This window comes from Silurus meridionalis, chromosome 3, assembly GCF_014805685.1.
Source record: "Silurus meridionalis isolate SWU-2019-XX chromosome 3, ASM1480568v1, whole genome shotgun sequence".
Taxonomy (NCBI): Eukaryota; Metazoa; Chordata; class Actinopteri; order Siluriformes; family Siluridae; genus Silurus; species Silurus meridionalis.
The window spans coordinates 32481646-32499658 of NC_060886.1; the positions used below are offsets into that span (position 1 = coordinate 32481646).

The 18013-nt window shown below is 40.7% G+C and overlaps 3 non-coding genes across 3 annotated transcripts; 1 reads left to right on the forward strand and 2 right to left on the reverse strand.

Moving 5' to 3' along the window:
• The first annotated feature begins 1893 nt into the window (after nucleotides 1-1893).
• Nucleotides 1894-1967, forward strand: trnat-ugu. Its single transcript has one exon. It is a non-coding gene; the product is annotated as a tRNA-Thr (tRNA).
• A 3995-nt stretch (nucleotides 1968-5962) lies between these two features.
• Nucleotides 5963-6073, reverse strand: trnal-uaa. Its single transcript has 2 exons — nucleotides 6036-6073; nucleotides 5963-6008 (listed from the first exon to the last, which is right to left on the reverse strand). It is a non-coding gene; the product is annotated as a tRNA-Leu (tRNA).
• Nucleotides 6074-7721: 1648 nt separating this feature from the next.
• trnap-cgg lies at nucleotides 7722-7793 on the reverse strand. The gene has a single exon. It is a non-coding gene; the product is annotated as a tRNA-Pro (tRNA).
• Nucleotides 7794-18013: the final 10220 nt, after the last annotated feature.

Here is an 18013-nt window from a genome sequence, read left to right on the forward strand (position 1 = left end):
AGCCACTACTTTTTTCCCACGCTTTCAACCCCGCGGCTTAAACAATGAAGCGGCTAATTTATGGATTTTTCCTGGGTTTTTCTCGGTTTCACAAACTTCAAGACAAAAAACTGAGCCCCATAACATTAGACTGCTTTGAGCAGGGTTCAAACCTGCGTGGGAAACCCCATTGGATTTCAAGTCCAACACCTTAACCACTGGCCATCACAGCAGTGCAGCAGTGACAAAATTAAAATGAAGAGATGTCTTTATTATTCTTTCATAGTTCTTCATAGTTTCACCTTAAAAGAAGCATTTAGAATTGAACAGTGTCTCTGACAGACGTTGGTTAAAAAAGAAACCCTCAAAGCATCTGTCCCAGACGCACCACCCTGCCAGCAACAGTCACTCAGTCCACTCAGTGCTTGGTGTCTGACAAAAGCCAGAACATCCCTGGGTGGGTATGGAAACCAGCCTTTTGTTTAACAGCTGAAAGCGCTAACCAGTGGCGCCATTGGATGAGAAAGAAATGGAAGATCTTGCACTGATTAGCTGTCATTACAAGACACACAGCGCACAAGTGAGCTTCGAGATCAGACGAGATTGAGCGGTCTCAGAGTGGTATGGCTGTAAGCGAGAATTGCTGATTCAAATTGCCAATTTATTTTTGTTTGTTTGTTTGCTTATATGCCTTTTCTGCTATTCAAGTTCAACCTTTATCACAATTTATCCACCACAGTAGATCTTCATCCTTAAATTAAGCATGAAAGCAAATAAAATGTACATGAGTCAAAAAATTTGGCCCTCAACAGTTCTTTATAAAAATCTAGAAACCCCTCTGTTTTCATCCACAATATGTTGTCTCCAAGTTTGAAGTTGCTTCACTTGTTCAAGAAAAACCCCATTGTTACTTTCCATGACGCGTTGCTTTCTTCATCCATATACTTTTTTTTATCATTTTCATTTATTTGTATTTGTTCCACATCAATTAACCCCAAACCTTCCTTCTCTATTGCTCCTATTAAGGTGGTGTATGCAATTCTTGATGGCTTCCCTTCCCATAAAAAATCTAAAAAACTTTTTTTAGCCTTCTTTCTGCCCACAATGGCACAGCTGATGTGTATAAAATGTATCATAGTTTATAAATCATTAAAATGTTAGGTACTAACTTTATTTCTTCTGCTGCCTTTTTATCCCTCCTCATTAAAACTCCTAAAATCTTTATTTCTTTTGCTTCCATAAAAGTAAAATGCTCCGTTAAAAACGCCGCCCTTCTGAATTTCATGTATACCGTTTTATCATTATTTATTTTGGCTCCTGATCTCCTGCAGAACTTTTGTACCATTTGCATTGCTTTTTTCACCCCCTCCAGATTTTTGACCAATGGCGTTGTGTCATCCGCATATTTAAATATTTTATTCTCTTCTCCCTCCATGCCTAATCCTTTTATTCCTTTTATTCCTTTTATTAGTCCAAAAGGAACCACAATTAGATGTACAATTAATGTATGGGTCATATACAAATACAACATGAATGGGTCCAAGAGCAAACAATCGAGATCAATTGCTACTGTGGACAGTGGTGCCTATTGTTTGTTAGTTGCAGCACTGCTTTGTTATTGCTGGAAGAGTAGGACCCTCAGAGCAATGTTTTCACTGCTATGGCATGGCTTTTGTTTGTCGATATGTATCTTATAACTATATTTAACTATATTTGTATTTGACCATATTTTATGTTAAGGACCTTAGAAAGTCTCAAATTAATGGTAGAACTAGCATCAAGACAAAAATCTAACAAATCTATGCTTGTGCACTATTAGCTGTTAGCTCGAATGCATATGTCCAAGCAATATTTTTTTTCTACATCTAAGAGCAAAGAATTTCCATTCAACAGCTGGCTGAGAAGCGGTATCGAGGCGCTATGGCTTAGTTGGTTAAAGTCCCTGTCTTGTAAACAGGAGATCCGGGGTTCAAATCCCAGCAGTGCCTGATGCAGTTGTCCTTTGCTGCTTCTTCTTGAGTGCCTTCCAGTGTTTTCTTCATGGCTTGAGATTTAACACTGCAAGTGGATAAGATGGTTTCTCTGGGGCACTGAATGGTGAATTGCAGGCTTTGCTCTGACCCTTTTAAAAGCATGATAGTATTTCAGGATTGGAAAAAACTGTGCTTTTATACAAACTATGAGCCAGCCATTAAGATAAACAGTTACAAGATAGTAAAATACAGCCCTCTGCAACGTAGGGCTCTGTGGCACAACGGATAGCGCATTGGACTCCTAGACTCAGCGGTAGAGTCGTTGTGTTTTTCCACTTGTCTCTCTAGTAACTTTTATTGTGCACGAGGTAGATTTAAGAGCCATATTGCATGTGACATGTCCGTGCTTCTCAAACTAAAACGAAATGCTTTGTCGGTTGTGGTTTTCAAAAAAATCTCCTCTTGTTCCACATGGTTCTACTCGTTTGACCAAAACGTTGCTGTACCCTAATCGAATGTTCCAACAAATATTCCTGGCACAGAATCATTCCATACTTTGTGCTCACACATCCAAAGCCCACACTTATCTTCTGATTAGCAAAGATTAGGAACACGGGCACAACTTTTTGTCTCATTGGCACAACCATTTATAAACTGCTTGTTTTGAATCAACTGGCAGGCAATGGTAGATTCTGAGGTGTTGATTACATGTGTATGTCTTAAATCCAAAGTAAACAGTCCAATGGTACAGTAATTGCTCAAAATATGATTTTAAAATTTCTTACATGAAACCAATACAACATTTCTTGGGTCCAAGAGCAAACGATCTAGATCAGCTGCTCATACCACTTAGGACAGTGGTGCTTAATGTTGGTTAGTTGCAGCTCCCCTTTGTTATTGCTGTAAGCGTGGTACCACGGCCATACAAACTGCAATAAAAATCAGCTAAATTGGGTACAACTGCACTGTGATTTCAACACAAAACATTATAGGCCTTTTTGTCAATGAGCAAACTGTTTGTGGTGGTACAACTCCCTAGCAATCTCAGATTCTGAGGTTTATCTCACAGTCAGATTGGACAGTACATTGGTACAGCAGTTGGTCTAAATCAAGTAAAAAAATCTTCTTACACTGAAGATAAACAACAGGCAACAGGGCCTTAATTGTCATACATTCTCAGAGCAGTGGCTCATAATAACGGCCTTCACACAGCTCACCTCGTTAGTGCAGTAGGTAACGCGTAAATCTTATAATCTGAAGGTCATAAATGTAATCCTTACATGAGGTAAGGTTTTATTTGAAATCTTGATCATGGATTGTGGTTCTACAGGCAGACAAACTGCAACATAAATCAAGTAAAACAGCTACAAGTGTTTAGTCTCATCGGCACAAACAATTATAGACTGCTGGTGTCGATTCAACTGGCAGGCAATGGCAGATTCCGAGTTCTTGATTACAAGGGGTTTCTCCTACAACCAAAGTGCACAGTCCAGGGGTACAGTAATTGTTCTACCAAAGATTTAAAAACCTCTTATATACATGCATGGGTCCAAGAGCAAACAATCAACATCAATTGCTCCTACCACTAAGGACAGTGGTGCCCAATGTTTGTTAGTTGCAGCACTGCTTTGTTATTGCTGTAAGAGTAGTTCCCTCAGAGCAATTGCTGTCAACAGTTGTGTGTTGCATGTTAATTTCCACAGAATTTTGGTGCTTTGTTGAGACTATGATCAGATATTAGATAGAACGTTTTCACTGCTATAGCATGGTTATTGTATGTCGAAATGTATTTTAACTATATTTGTATTTGATCATATTTTATGTTGAGGACCTTAGCAAGTCTCAATTAAATGGTAGAACTAGCATTAGGACAAAAATCAAATCTATGCTTCTGCTTTATTAGCTGTTAGTTTGAATGCATATGTCCATGCAATATTTTTTCCCTAAATCTAATAGCAAAGAATTTCCATTCAACAGCTGGCTGAGTATTTGCCAGGTTGCATTGAGGTACTGTGGTTTAATTGGTTAAAGTCCCTGTCTAGTAAACAGGAGATTGTGGGTTTGAATCCCAGCAGTGCCTGGTGCAGTTGTTCATTGCTGCTTGAGTGTTTTCCAGCTTTTTCTTTATGGCTTGAGGTTTAACATTGCAAATGGATAAGATGGTTTCTCTTGGGCACTGAATGGTGAATTGCAGGCTTTGCTCTGACTCTTTTAAAAGCTTGATAGTATTTGTTAGCAATGGGAAAAACAAACTTGTTTAAAATGTGCTTTTAAACAAACTACAAGCCCTCCATTAAGATGAACATTTCCGAGATAGTAAAATACAGCACTGTGTAAGGTAGGGCTCTGTGGCCCATAGCGCATCCAGACAATGGACTGGTTAAAAGATGACGAGATGCCAATAAGAAAGTAAGTACTGTGAGAAGAGAGGGCACATTGCGATGGACTGCAACGCAGTAACGTGCCCGGATTGCAATCTGCCTTTAAATAAGTGTGAGTGTTGGATGGGGAATGAGAAGGCGGAGGATGAACAGCAGGTGGATGCGCAGTTGCATGAACGAGACAGTAAGCGGCGAGAAGAGTAAATAACAACACAAGAGGGAGAAACAACAATGGACAAGGGCGTGGAACAAGAAGGAAAGAAGCACAACAACCAGGAGGATCACTTACAGCAGGACGGGAATCTGAACCCAAATAGGACTAACTGAAAGTTTGCAAAACTTTGGTGGAGAAGAAGGACCAAGAGAAGAGACATCGGTGATGAAAAGAGAAAAGAAAAAAGAAGGACAAACAAGTGAAACCAACGAAAAGAATGAGGTCAGTAAAGGCAATATCTAATGTAGAGGTTGCAAGAAAGAAAGTCCTTAAAAAAGACATAATAAAGACTGAAAACAGGTTTGACTCGCTAAAGGACTTGGAGGAGATGAACTGAGATGATTAAAACTGTTTTGAATTATAAATTGATATCCTTCTAAAAGTTGCTAAGTAACACCGTGACATCATTGTGCGATGACGTCGTTTCGTCGTTGAAGTGCAGGACTGCGTCTTTATGTTACGAAGTATATAGAAAATGTAGTACAGAGTCTCTGTATTTTCTGAGCAGCGCTGCAGCGCCCCCTGTCACCAAACAGGTGAACACTTCCCAAGGAAGAACAATCAATCAATCAGTGTATCGTTCAAGGCTGGTCAGGGAACATTGATGGATACAGATAAGACACTATACAGTGCATTTGAAGAAAACATTCACTTGTTTTAAGGTCAGTGTTTCTCTGATATTTTTTTTTTTTTTTTTTTAGAACAATCAGAAAAACACAATGAATTTTCTTAAATTGTCTGGTAATCTCAGCAAAAATACAATTATAAATATTGTTTGTATGTGTTATGTTTAAAACTAGATTAAATAAAAAAATAAAAAAAGGTGCATTTGACATATCATTCTAAAGGTCTAAACATCAAGCATCGATTTTAGATGCATCTTCAATGGAATGAATTTGTGTAGGCAGAACACATCAACAAAAAGAAACTTCATACCTGTTTTTACTAACGAGCCTTAATCCCTTTCCACTTGTCACTTGTTCACACACTCCTAAACACACAACATATCTACCGTTTCTCCTCTCTATCATATCAGCTACCTCTCTCCCTTTACCAGTCATAGTACCAACATTTAAAGTGCCAACCCGAACCTCCACTCTCCTACACTTCTCCTTTTACTGCTGTCTCTGTTTTACTCTGGATGCCCTTCCTAACGCAACCCTCCATTAATCCAGGCTTGGGACCGGCACTAAGAGTGCACTGGCTCATGCAACCCTAATGGCTGGATTTTTCTTTTCAATCTGTCTAATTTATATTTCCATCTGCCTGCTTGTCTGAATTAACAGGTTTTTTTCTGTCTGTCTTTTCCACTATTAGGTAACCATCTACTTGTTTATTCTGTATGTCTGTGTTTGAAAGACAAAGGAGAATAATTATTTCATTATTGTTTTAATTTCTAATGAAAATAAAGTTACTGTCAGAAGTGGGATTTGAACCCACACCTCCACATGGAGACCAGAACACTCAGTTTCCTGGAAGGTATAGAACCTTAAGTCTGGCGCCTTAGACCGCTCAGCCATCCTGACATACAAGCATGTGTTTTTATCCCCTCAGTGGCTGATAACTTTTTATTTTTAATGTATCTGGGTGTGTTTTAATTTTAGAGCATGTTGAATTTAATAACCTTTGTATGTTCATAAGTGCTTTTCCTTTTCATGTGTTCTCCATGAAGTGTTTACTAAGAGCTTACGAGCACCTGGGCTTTGTTTTGCAACTGATCCTGAAGCAGAACAAGATCACATTCAAGCGCGTTCCCTCAGCCGTCACCAAGTGCCTTAGATCAGCTTCCTCCATCATCACATAAAGCCTGATAATGTGATCTCTTTATGAAGAATTTTTATAGATTATATTTATAACATTGTATTTTTTTATACATAAAGAAATAAAATACACAGTAGATCTGCACAGCGTTACTCGTTTTCTCTAATAGTTTATACAGTGGCAGGTCTTCAGTCCCAATCCCCCTCTTAATAACATCATTATGATGCCACAGCTATAGAATTATACAGATATGCAGTATAACAGAGCGCTGCATCACAGACATTTCATACAGCGTGAATGAATGCCGTTAACTAAAGCAGGAAACCCAGTGAACACAATTCAACAAGTCTCTTTTCACTGTAGCCACAGCTGCACCGCCGCATTCATCATCTCTAGCAGAAGCTTCAATATTAACCTCATAAGATATCCCCTGGTTTCCATGTGCGCTTATGCATTTTTTCCTTCTTATGCTTTTCCGGCTCCTCCCTCCATTCACAAACCAGCCTCCAACCATCACAAACCAGCGTCCAACCATCACAAACCAGCATCCAACCATCACAAACTAGTGTCCAACACTCAGTTTCCTGAAGGTATTGAACCTTGAGTCTGGTACCTTTTAAATATTATTCTGTCTGTCTGTCTGTCTGTCTGTCTGTCTGTCTGTCTGTCTGTCTGTCTATCCATCCGGCCATCTATTTGTCAGCTTTTTTGTCTTTATCTATCTGTCTGTCAGTCTTAGATTTAGTCTGACTGCTTGTCTTTTCTATTTACCATGCTGTCTGTCTGTCTGTCTGTCTGTCTGTCCATCCATCTGCCTGCTTGTCTGTATTAACTGTTTTTTTCCTCTCTGTCTCGGACTCATTGATGGATGTGCAGACTTCAGGCAGAACCTTGCGTAGTCATGGCTGATTGGATAAGGCAACGGACCTGAAATCCATTGGGGTCTCCCTGCATCATGTTAAAATCTTGCCTACACTGTTTGTGATTTTAGTATCTTACAAATTCCCTGCAGATTGTTCCACCAGAACACAGCTCTTCAACACTGCAGCAGCACTTTTATAAGTCAACCCCATATATAATTAAACCACGAACATAACATGTCCGTGACTTTTGCGTGTTCACCATTTGGCCTACACGGTAAAAGTCTAGGTCTCTTGTTTTGTTATCTTGATAGATGAAAACAGTAAATTCTCCCGGAATTTGAAACCAGGGGCCACTCGCACCCAAAGCGACAATCATACCCCTAGACCAATGAGCCAGGCGAAGGGAGCACAGGTTGCATGGCAAAGGTTTTAATGGTGTCTAGCCAACACTGCACTCTGGGAACGTGCAGCAAGCTAGAAACAAGTTATCACCAATAGAGTGTTCTGATAGCACTTTTCACCCTCTCTAAGCTTGTTTCCTGTAAAATCTGGGCTTGTCCGGGAGTTGAACCCGGGACCTCTCGCACCCGAAGCGAGAATCATACCCCTAGACCAACAAGCCTTGCTGTAAATTAACCGAAATCTTTAAGGAGTCCAGTCAAAGCCGCCCTCTGTAACTGCAAGAAACAGAAAGGCTTATTAGAGATTTGAACTTCATTTTAACTTTTGTAATAAAATGTCACTGTACATTGGAAACACGTCTTCTCTTCTCCATGATAACATTTTAAAACCGGTGCTACCTACAATGTAAGATCGGAGAAGAGCTAGACTATTCAGTCCAACACTTAGCATTGATTTACCACTGGATTGACACTACACCCTGCACATTTGAATGAAGAGAAGGCGAGATCCAAACAGCCAGAGGTCCAAGATTCTTTTTGATTCTTTGTAATCAATTTACAGACTGTTTAGCATAAAACCAGAGTAATTTCAAGGTGTTCAGGCAATTTTGGGATCAGTAGCTTCAGGAGAAGAAATCGCCCTTGAAGGAGTTCAATCTCTTTGGTGGTGTGAGGAAACGTGTAGCAAGCGAGAACCAAGATATCAGCCATACAGCATTATTACAGCTTTTGTTTACCCACACAAAGTTTATTCAGTGTAAAACTAAGACTCGTCCCAGAGTTGAACTCGGGACCTTTCGCACCCAAAGAACCATACCCTAGACCAGGGGTAGGCAAAACATTTTTACAAGGGGCCACATGAGAAACATGAATTGTGTCAGAGGGCCACCCCAACGATAATATTTTAGGGATGCACTGAAATTAAAATTCTTGTCCGGAACCAAAAACCAAAAATGAGGAAACCAAGGCCAAAACCGAAAACTGAAACACCGAAAGAAAAGATTACGTAAATTATTAGAATTTCATTTATGGCTATGAGTGTGTATGAACCTCACTGAAATCAATGCATTGCAATTTAAAGAATAAATCAATTACAAAAGTTTTTTATTTATTATTATAAATTATTGTTATTTATTTGTTACCATTTATAGTATTGACAGACAGACAGCGGTCAATTATTATTAGCAACGGTGTGTTAAACAAAAATAATTGACCGCCGAACGTTTGGTATACAACATAAACTCATCCCTATGTGCACTGGACAAGTAGTCTCACTCTTCAGATGCATATTTCACAAATGACTAGATGATATTTGTGGCTTCTCTCAGTTAAAGCTACTCTGTCTCACCAGTTGGGGTCCATGCACTACTTCATCTGTCTAAGAGACTTGAGTCAACAAGAATTTTTTGTGTACTGATTGGGTAGAAGTGGTCATTTAAAGTGGATCTGTTAGATTCTGCATGGTTAGGAGAGGTCATTAGGGATAATACTGAAATGTTGAGCCCTATTAAAAAATATAGGAATTGCTGACCTTCAGGGCTTCCAGCCATTTATGCCTGCTAAGATCCCTGGACTCATTTCATAGAAAATTTTTGTAATCTGCATGATGGGAGATTTACCCATATGATTTAAATGTGGAAATGCTCTCTTTTCACAGTAACTGTCCCAAAATGTTAGCATGGAGAACAGGAGACATGTATTTGCAAGTTCAAATCACTAATGAACCTTTCTGTTTCCTGCAGTTACAGAAGCAGCTTTGGCTGGACACATTAAGTTTTATCTATGTGTTTAAATTGAAGACATGTGCCAGCAAAGCACATGAACTATGCAGTGACATATCAGTCAAAAAAAGTTGGTTCTTCAACCACAGCTACTACTCTGGTTTTATACTTAACCCTCTGGAGTCTGAATTGCCGCCGGCACCCAAACGTGCTTTTTTTTCAGATGCCAGCAAAAAGAGCTGAAACTGCTCGGTCATATTTGATCAAACATGTCAAAGTAATACATCATTTAAATCTGTAAAGGGTCTACTTTTATTTGTGTATGCTCACTGTATAAACAAAACGTTGTATTGTTTTAAATGAATAAAATAGTCAGGGTGTGCCATCTGTTGCCTTTGTCTGCGTAAACTTCGTTTAGAAACACGTCATCAAAAAGCGCTGAAACTCGGCCAATAGCTGACACACGGAAATAAAAAATATATCTTTAGACAGCTTAAAGTGTGTAGTTTTAGAATAAGTAGGTGAAATAAAAAACATATGTTTCCAATTAATATAAATCATGTGAAACCAAGTAGAGGCACAGATTTTCCACCGCAGCTCATTATCTGATAATGAGCTGCGAGCGGACACGCCCCCCGCTATTCAATGCCAGAGAATTTACCTTTTCATCTGAAGAAGATTGCGATTTCGACGAGGAGCGTTTGCATTTTGATGAGCGAGGACTTTCCAGCAAGTTGCTACGATGAGTAAGTTATAAGTAAGTGTAGACATCTCTGCCTCGCTTTTGTCAGCATTGCCTTTTAATATTACAACAAAAATCAGCCAATATCTGTTCATTTGTAACATTAACTGTTTGTAATTGTATGCTCTAAATATTGTTGACGTTATATAAAGTTATATTTTAGCCTCAGTTCAGTTTTGGTTAGTGTCACTGATCATCCTGAAAGGCTGTTATGTAGTGTTAGCTAGCAGAGATGTTCCGGAATGCTGAGGTGTAAATGCTATATGTACAATGCATGCTAACAAATATATATTGTTCAAGTGTAACAATATATATAAAGCAAACAACTTTATCAATGACAATATTATTTGCTCAGCTGTAAATGGTGATGGTGTAAATGTCTGAGATGCATTATGGTCTATGGCCCATCAACAAACATTTATCTGTCCTATTGCCCATCAACAAATAGGCCTATAGGCTGTACAATGCATGCTAACAAATATATTTTGTTCAAGTGTATTCCTCAAAAATACTGAAAAGATATTGTTTGGTTATTTTTGGGAATGTGGCTGCATCACCCCTGCCTTCACTGGAAACTCACACCAGGCCACGCAGGCGTCGCTCCATTTTGAGTTCGACCGAGAATCATCCTGAGTAAGTACATATTTTATATTTTCTTAAATTATATTTAGTTTAAATCATTATTGTATTGTATGACATATGCAAACAACTTTATCAATGACACAATTAGTGATGTGTGTGTGTGTGTGTGTGTGTGTGTGTGTGTGTGTGTGTGTTTCATAAACAGATGTGATCAAGCACCTGCTCCAAAAAAGGCAAAGGCAGCACACACAGTCCACCATGTCATGGAAGGATCAGACAGATAACGACACAGTTCCACAGACTCTGCGATTCCTGCCCGCACGTGAACCTGGACCTCAACTGAGGTCTTCTGACTCTCATTCTCCATGTAGTCTATATAAAATGTTTTTCTCTGAGAGTGTCAACTCTGTGTCACAACACAAATGCTCAAGCTGCCAAGTCAATAGCAAAGGGACGCAAATACAAATGGAGAGATGTAACCGTGAGGGAGATGTATCGCTACATTGGGCTCTTATTTTACATGTCAATGGTAAAGTTGCCCTCCATCATAGACTACTGGCAACAGAGCAGAATTTTCACAGTTCCCTTTCCAGCAACAATTATGTCAAGGGACAGATACAGGACAACTTTGTGGAATGTATGCATGAGTCACCCAGATGCAGACAGAGAAAATGACAGAAAGAGGGGCACATCTGAACATGACCGTCTGTTCAGAGTGAAACTGCTTATGGACACAATCCGTAAGACATGCAAAGCAATTTATCATCCTAGAAGACATTTAGCCATGGATTAGAGGATGGTAGCATGCAAAGCTAACACTGGGAGGACACAGTACATGAAAGCCAAGCCAACTAAGTGGGGGTTCAAGTTGTTTGTTCTTGCCGATTCCTCAAATGGATACACTATTATTATTTAATGCATATTATTGTAGCCCTACAGGCTAGGATTTGCGGAACCCTACTGTAGTGTATTGTGTTAGTTTTTGTTGCACTCTTTATTTTTTATACATACTGTACTGTATTGTTTTATTGTTACACAATTCCCTTTTTAATGCTGTCCTTGCTAATGTGTATTTTTAATAAACACAAAGGAAACATCCAAAGGATTCGACCATTTCTGTCCATACAGGCTGCCCAGGTGCTTGTTCAGTCTCTTGTCATTTCAAGACTTGACTACTGCAACTCTCTGCTGGCAGGTCTACCCTGAACGCTATTTGTCCACTGCAAATGATCCAAAACGCAGCGGCACGACTTGTGTTCAATCAGCCCAAGTTTTCCCACACCACCCCACTGCTGCGCTCCCTTCACTGGCTTCCAGTAGCTGCACGTATCAGATTCAAAACAATGATGCTTGCCTACAAGGCCAAAAATGGACCAGCACCATCTCTTCTCAAAAAGTCTTGGGGAAACATGTTTACTATAGGTTTTGTGGCCTTATTTTAGGGAGTTTTTTTTAGCTTTTTCAAAAACCACGCATAAACCTTATTTTGTCAAAAATACAAACACACACATATAAGTTGTTTACATATTATGGTAGCCCAGTTTGTGCTGAATACAGTGTAATAAGCCTTTTGTCAATAATATATTTTAAAAGCAACTAAAAAGAACCAAATGTAAGAGCATGTCAAAATCTCTCAAGGGGTCAAAAACACCCTCAGACTCCAGAGGGTTAAAAGTCTGATGCTCTACCGACTGAGCTATCCTGGCTGTGCTCAGGTGCCTGCTTCGAACCTAGAACAGTTGCGACACCTGGCCTCAATAAAATACTTGTCTCTGTGCTGGCTCAGAGGGCAAATCTCAGGAGTTTCTTGAAGCTTTTTCCAATAGTTTAATGTGCCTTTTTTGCAAGACGCCCACCATGAAGGTTATCCCCTTTTTCATGTCCAACATCAGTAATCAAGGATGCAGGCTAATTGAAAAATGTGACTATGTATAACTCACATAAAAAGCACCTTAAAAGCTCCTTTCCCAATCTTTGTCCATAGTCTTATATATAGCATTTGCTTTTTGCAAACTAACTTTACATTTCATCACTGACCAAATGACTGACACTGAGTTCATTATTTCACTGTATAGTGTAACAGATTGTTTCCTTTACATATGAAATGCAACTCCTGAATCTTACTTACACCAACAATCATTGACTTCCAATGCGAAAAATGTCAACACCTGCAACCTGACCGTCAGACTCAATTTGTCATTACAACCGCGATGAGATAAATGCAAAGCCTTCTCTGGGCCATGAGGCTGGTCAAACTAGCCCCTCGGACCTCGTGGCGCAACGGTAGCATGTCTGACTCCAGATCAGAAGGTTACGTTTTCGAATCACGTGGACTCTTGCTTTTTGGCCTTTATTAGCAGCTGCTCTATCTTTGATTGTCCAATGTGGAGACTTTGAATTTGTCCAAAGTGTAGTCTGTCTCATCAAATTAACGTTAATACATTATAACCCTCCTATAACATGTTACCAAACTTTGTCAATTTGCTCTAGCTGAAAAAAAGATAACTCTGCAAATAGTGACTAAGATGTATTAACAATTCAAGTTTCAGTGACACCTCAAATAATCTTCTTCTTCTTCTTCTTTCGGCTGCTCCCATTAGGGGTCGCCACAGCGGATCATCCGTCTCCATACCCTGTCCTCTACATCTGCCTCTTTCACACCAACTACCTGCATGTCTTCCCTCACCACATCCATGAACCTCCTCCTTGGCCTTCCTCTTTTTCTCCTACCTAGTGGCTCCATCCTCAGCATTATTCTATCATGCGCTGTCCCTCTAATAAACTAATTTCTAATCTTGTCCATCCTCGTCACTCCCAACGAAAACCTTAACATCTTCAGCTCTGCTACCTCCAGCTCCGCCTCCTGTCTTTTACTCAATGCCACTGTCTCAAATCCATACAACATCGCAGGTCTTACCACAGACCTATAAACTTTCCCTTTCATTCTTGCAGATACCCTACTATCACAAATCACTCCTGTCAATCTTCTCCACCCACTCCACCCTGCCTGCACTATTTTCTTCACTTCTCTAACACAATCTATATTCCTTTGCACTGTTGACCCCAGGTACCTGAACTCCTCCACCTTCTCCACCTCTTCTCCCTGCAACCACACCACTCCACTGCCCTCCCTCTCATTCACACACATGTACTCTGTCTTACTCCTACTGACTTTCATTCCCCTTCTCTCCAGCACATATCTCCACCTCTCCAGGCTCATCTTAACCTGCTCCCTACTCTCACCACAAACCACAATATCATCTGCAAACATCATAGTCCAGGAGACTCCTGTCTGACCTCGTCCGTCAACCTGTCCATCACCACTGCAAACAGGAAAGGGCTCAGGGCTGATCCTTGATGCAGTCCAACCTTCACCCTGAACCAGTCTGTCATACCTACTGCACACTTCACTGCCGTCACACTGTCCTCATACATGTCCTGCACCACCCTCACATACCTCTCTGAGACACCTGACTTCCTCATACAATACCACAACTCCTCTCTTGGCACTCTGTCGTACGCTTTCTCTAGATCCACAAATACACAATGCAATTCCTTCTGTCCTTCTCTATACTTCTCCATCAACATCCTCAAAGCAAATAAGGCATCTGTGGTGCTCTTCCTCGGCATGAAACCATACTGTTGCTTACAGATGGTCACCTCTTCTCTCAGCCTGGCTTCCACTACTCTTTCCCATAACTTCATGGTGTGACTGATCAACTTAATTCCCCTGTAGTTACTGCAGGTCTGCACATCTCCCTTATGCTTAAAGATCGGTACCAGCACACTCCTTCTCCATTCCTTTAGGCATCTTCTCACCTTCCAAAATCCTGTTAAACAATCTGGTTAAAAATTCCACTGCCATCTCTCCTAAACATCTCCACGCTTTTACCGGGATGTCATCTGGTCCAACCGACTTTCCATTCTTCAACCTCTTAATCGCTGCTCTTACTTCCTCCTTACTAATCCTATCTACATACTGCTTCACCAACTCCACATCATCCAATCTTCTCTCTCTCTGATTTTCCTCATTCATCAGCTGCTCAAAATACTCTTTCCACCTTCTCAACACACTCTCCTCACTAGTCAACACATTTCCCTCTTCATCCTTTATTGCTCTAACTTGCAGTACATCCTTCCCAGCTTGGTCCCTCTGCCTGGCCAATCGGTATAAATCCTTTTCTCCTTCCTTAGTGACCAACCTCTCATACAGCTCCTCATATGCCTTTTCCTTGGCTTTCGCCACATCCCTTTTTACCTGCTGCCGCATCTCCTTGTACTCCTGCCTACTCTTCTCATCACTCTGTCTATCCCACTTCTGTTTTGCCAACCTCTTTCTCCTTATGCTCTCCTGCACTTCCTCATTCCACCACCACGTCTCCTTGTCTTGCTTTCTATTTCCAGATGTCACACCAAGTACTTTTCTAGCTGCCTCCCTCATCACTCCTGCAGAAGTTGCCCAATCATCCAGCACCTCTTCACCACCACCAAGCCTCTGTCTGACCTCTTCCCTGAATCTCACACTACACTCTTCCTCCTTCAGTTTCCACCATCTTATTCTTCTTTCAGTCCTCACTCTCCTCCTCTTCTTCTTCGCCTCCAAAACCATCCTACAGACCACCATCCGATGCTGTCTAGCTACACTGTCCCCTGGCAACACCTTACAGTCTCCAACCTCCTTCAGGTTGCATCTCCTGCATAGCACATAGTCCACCTGTGTGCACCTTCCTCCACTCTTATACATCACCCTATGATCCTCCTTCTTCTTAAAATACGTGTTCACCACTGCCATTTCCATCCTTTTAGCAAAATCTACCACCATCTGCCCTTCCACATTCCTCTCCTTAAAACCATACCTACCCATCACCTCCTCATCATCTCTGTTCCCTTCACCTACATGCCCATTAAAGTCTGCCCCAATCACCAATCGTTCTTTCCTAGGTACACCATCTACCACTTCATTAAATTCACTCCAGAATCTTTCTCCCCCTCCACCCTATCAGAAACTCTCTTCACCTCCACTACACTCTTACTGTACTCTTCCTTCAGAATCACCCCTACACCATTTCTGTTTCCATCCACACCATGATAAAACAGTTTAAATACACCTCCAATGTTCCTGGCCTTACTCCCTTTCCCCTTGGTCTCCTGAACACACAGCATATCTACCTTTCTCCTCTCCATCATATCAGCTATCTCTCTCCCTTTACCTGTCATAGTACCAACATTTAAAGTACTAACCCGAACCTCCACTCTCCTACACTGCTCATTTCCCTGCCGTCTCTGTAGACGTCTTCCTCCTCTCCTTCTCCTCCTTCGGCCAACAGTAGCCCAATTTCCACTGGTACCCTGTTGGTTAACGATACCTGTGGCGGTCGTTGTTAACCCAGGCCTCAACCGATCCGGTATGAAATTCTCATTTGTGATCCGCATATTTGATTTGGCACATGTTTTACGCTGGATGCCCTTCCTAACGCAACCCTCCCCATTTACCCGGGCTTGGGACCGGCACTAAGAGTGCACTGGCTTGTGCATCCATAATGGCTGGGTTGTGGCAATACGACACTATCGTTGACAAAAGAATGACAGGGGTCAGATTTAGAACCATATTTTTTATTAATGTCTCTCTAATATTAATTATGTCCCCCTCATTGTACAATATTACTTTATAGCTTACCCACTGATGTTTAGCCCACATCACCCGACCAGTGTATACAGCCAAGCATGAATGTCATTACTGTCTGTATGGTTTTGAGAAGTAAATACACAATTATACTTAAAAGTGTTTGTGTGTGTTTCTGTAGGATAAGGCTGAAGTAAAGGTGCGCTGGTTGCCTTGTTCTCAGTGGTAAGGATTGACATACAGTACATATCCATTCACACTTGACTATGTTTCTCATCAGCCCTTTGGCATTTTTGGTATAGTGTTGTTCTAGGATGATAGAGTAGTATGTACACATTGGCTGCAAACTGGCTTTAGGCAGTCTTAGTTCAGAGCTTACTTTGGTAAAGCCTGTCCTCTAAACAGTAACACAATGTAAAAACAGCATGATGCCTACTTGGTGCAATTAATCGAGGTTGCATCGAAATCGCAATTTGCTATGTTGCACTTTGCTAATCACAAAGGCTGCAATGTAGACACAATGTGAAAAATATAAAGAAAACACTATATAAAAGGAAATTTTAAATGGTTTAAATGCAAACCATTATAATTTTTGTGATGTTTTTTCAATAAACCTACTGTACTGCACACTTTTGGAAAGTTTTCGAGCTGAAGCTTGACTTATATGTTAATAAAATCGCACATCAATGTTTTTACTGAAATCGCACAGCCCTACTACTTGGGTAGCAATGTGCTTTTGATATTTAAAAGGAAATTAACAATAAATAGAAAGACAGATTTTGTGAAATGTACAGTATAAGCTGTGAATGCTATAGACATTGTGTACACAAATAGACTTATTCTCCTGAACTAATGTAAGATGTGCTATGCTTAATTACAGTGGCAAAGCATGGGAGGACACATGGGATCCAGCCAGCCAGTTCCCTTCCTGAGCTTAGCACAGGACTCCTACAGCAGTGGCCTGCAGTTCAAATGAATATTTCACACACACACGCACGCACACACGCGCACACACACACACACACACACACACACACACACACACTGCTGATGTTATATGTGTGTTCATACTATGTCTGATTGCTGTACATTTCTTTCTTATTTGTTGTTTGCCTTTACTGTCTTTCAAATGCCACTAAATGTCTCCATCTCTTTGTTGGACTTGTGCAGTAAAGTGAAGTCATTGTATTTCTGATTATGGTTCCAATAAAGCACTGTTTATTACTTCTTGAAAAAAAAGTCTATTTTCTCTGTTGTCTAACTCTGTGTTTAGTTAACATATCAATGAATAGTGTCCCTATGGGTGTCAGAGGGGATGGAATATGGATGTTTGGACAAGTCCACATGCATAATTACAGCTTGGAGCAAATATGGCCAAAACATATAGTAGACTAATTCCTTATCACAGAGACCGACCCAATGGCTTGATGTTAACATTGTCAATTTGTCTGTCTGTCTTTCATTTTTTCTCTTTGTCTGTCTCTTTCTCCAGCTGAAGCTCCACTGTTGTACTGTACTGTAAGGAAATGAGTCTGCCTGTGCAGGAAATTGCTGCACTCTAGTCTGGACCAACATGCAGCAGTGAGCAGGGAACACCAGCTTTGCAGCATAAAGGCAAGCAATGTTTCCAGGTCTGGCAGCACGGCAGCAATCAACGCACCCTAGCTTGGCAGTGCACAGGGAGGGACACACCTTAGACTGGCAATAGTGAGAGCAATGTACCCCAGCCTGTCATGGTGTGTGTATGTGTGTGTGAGCTCATGTGCACTTGTA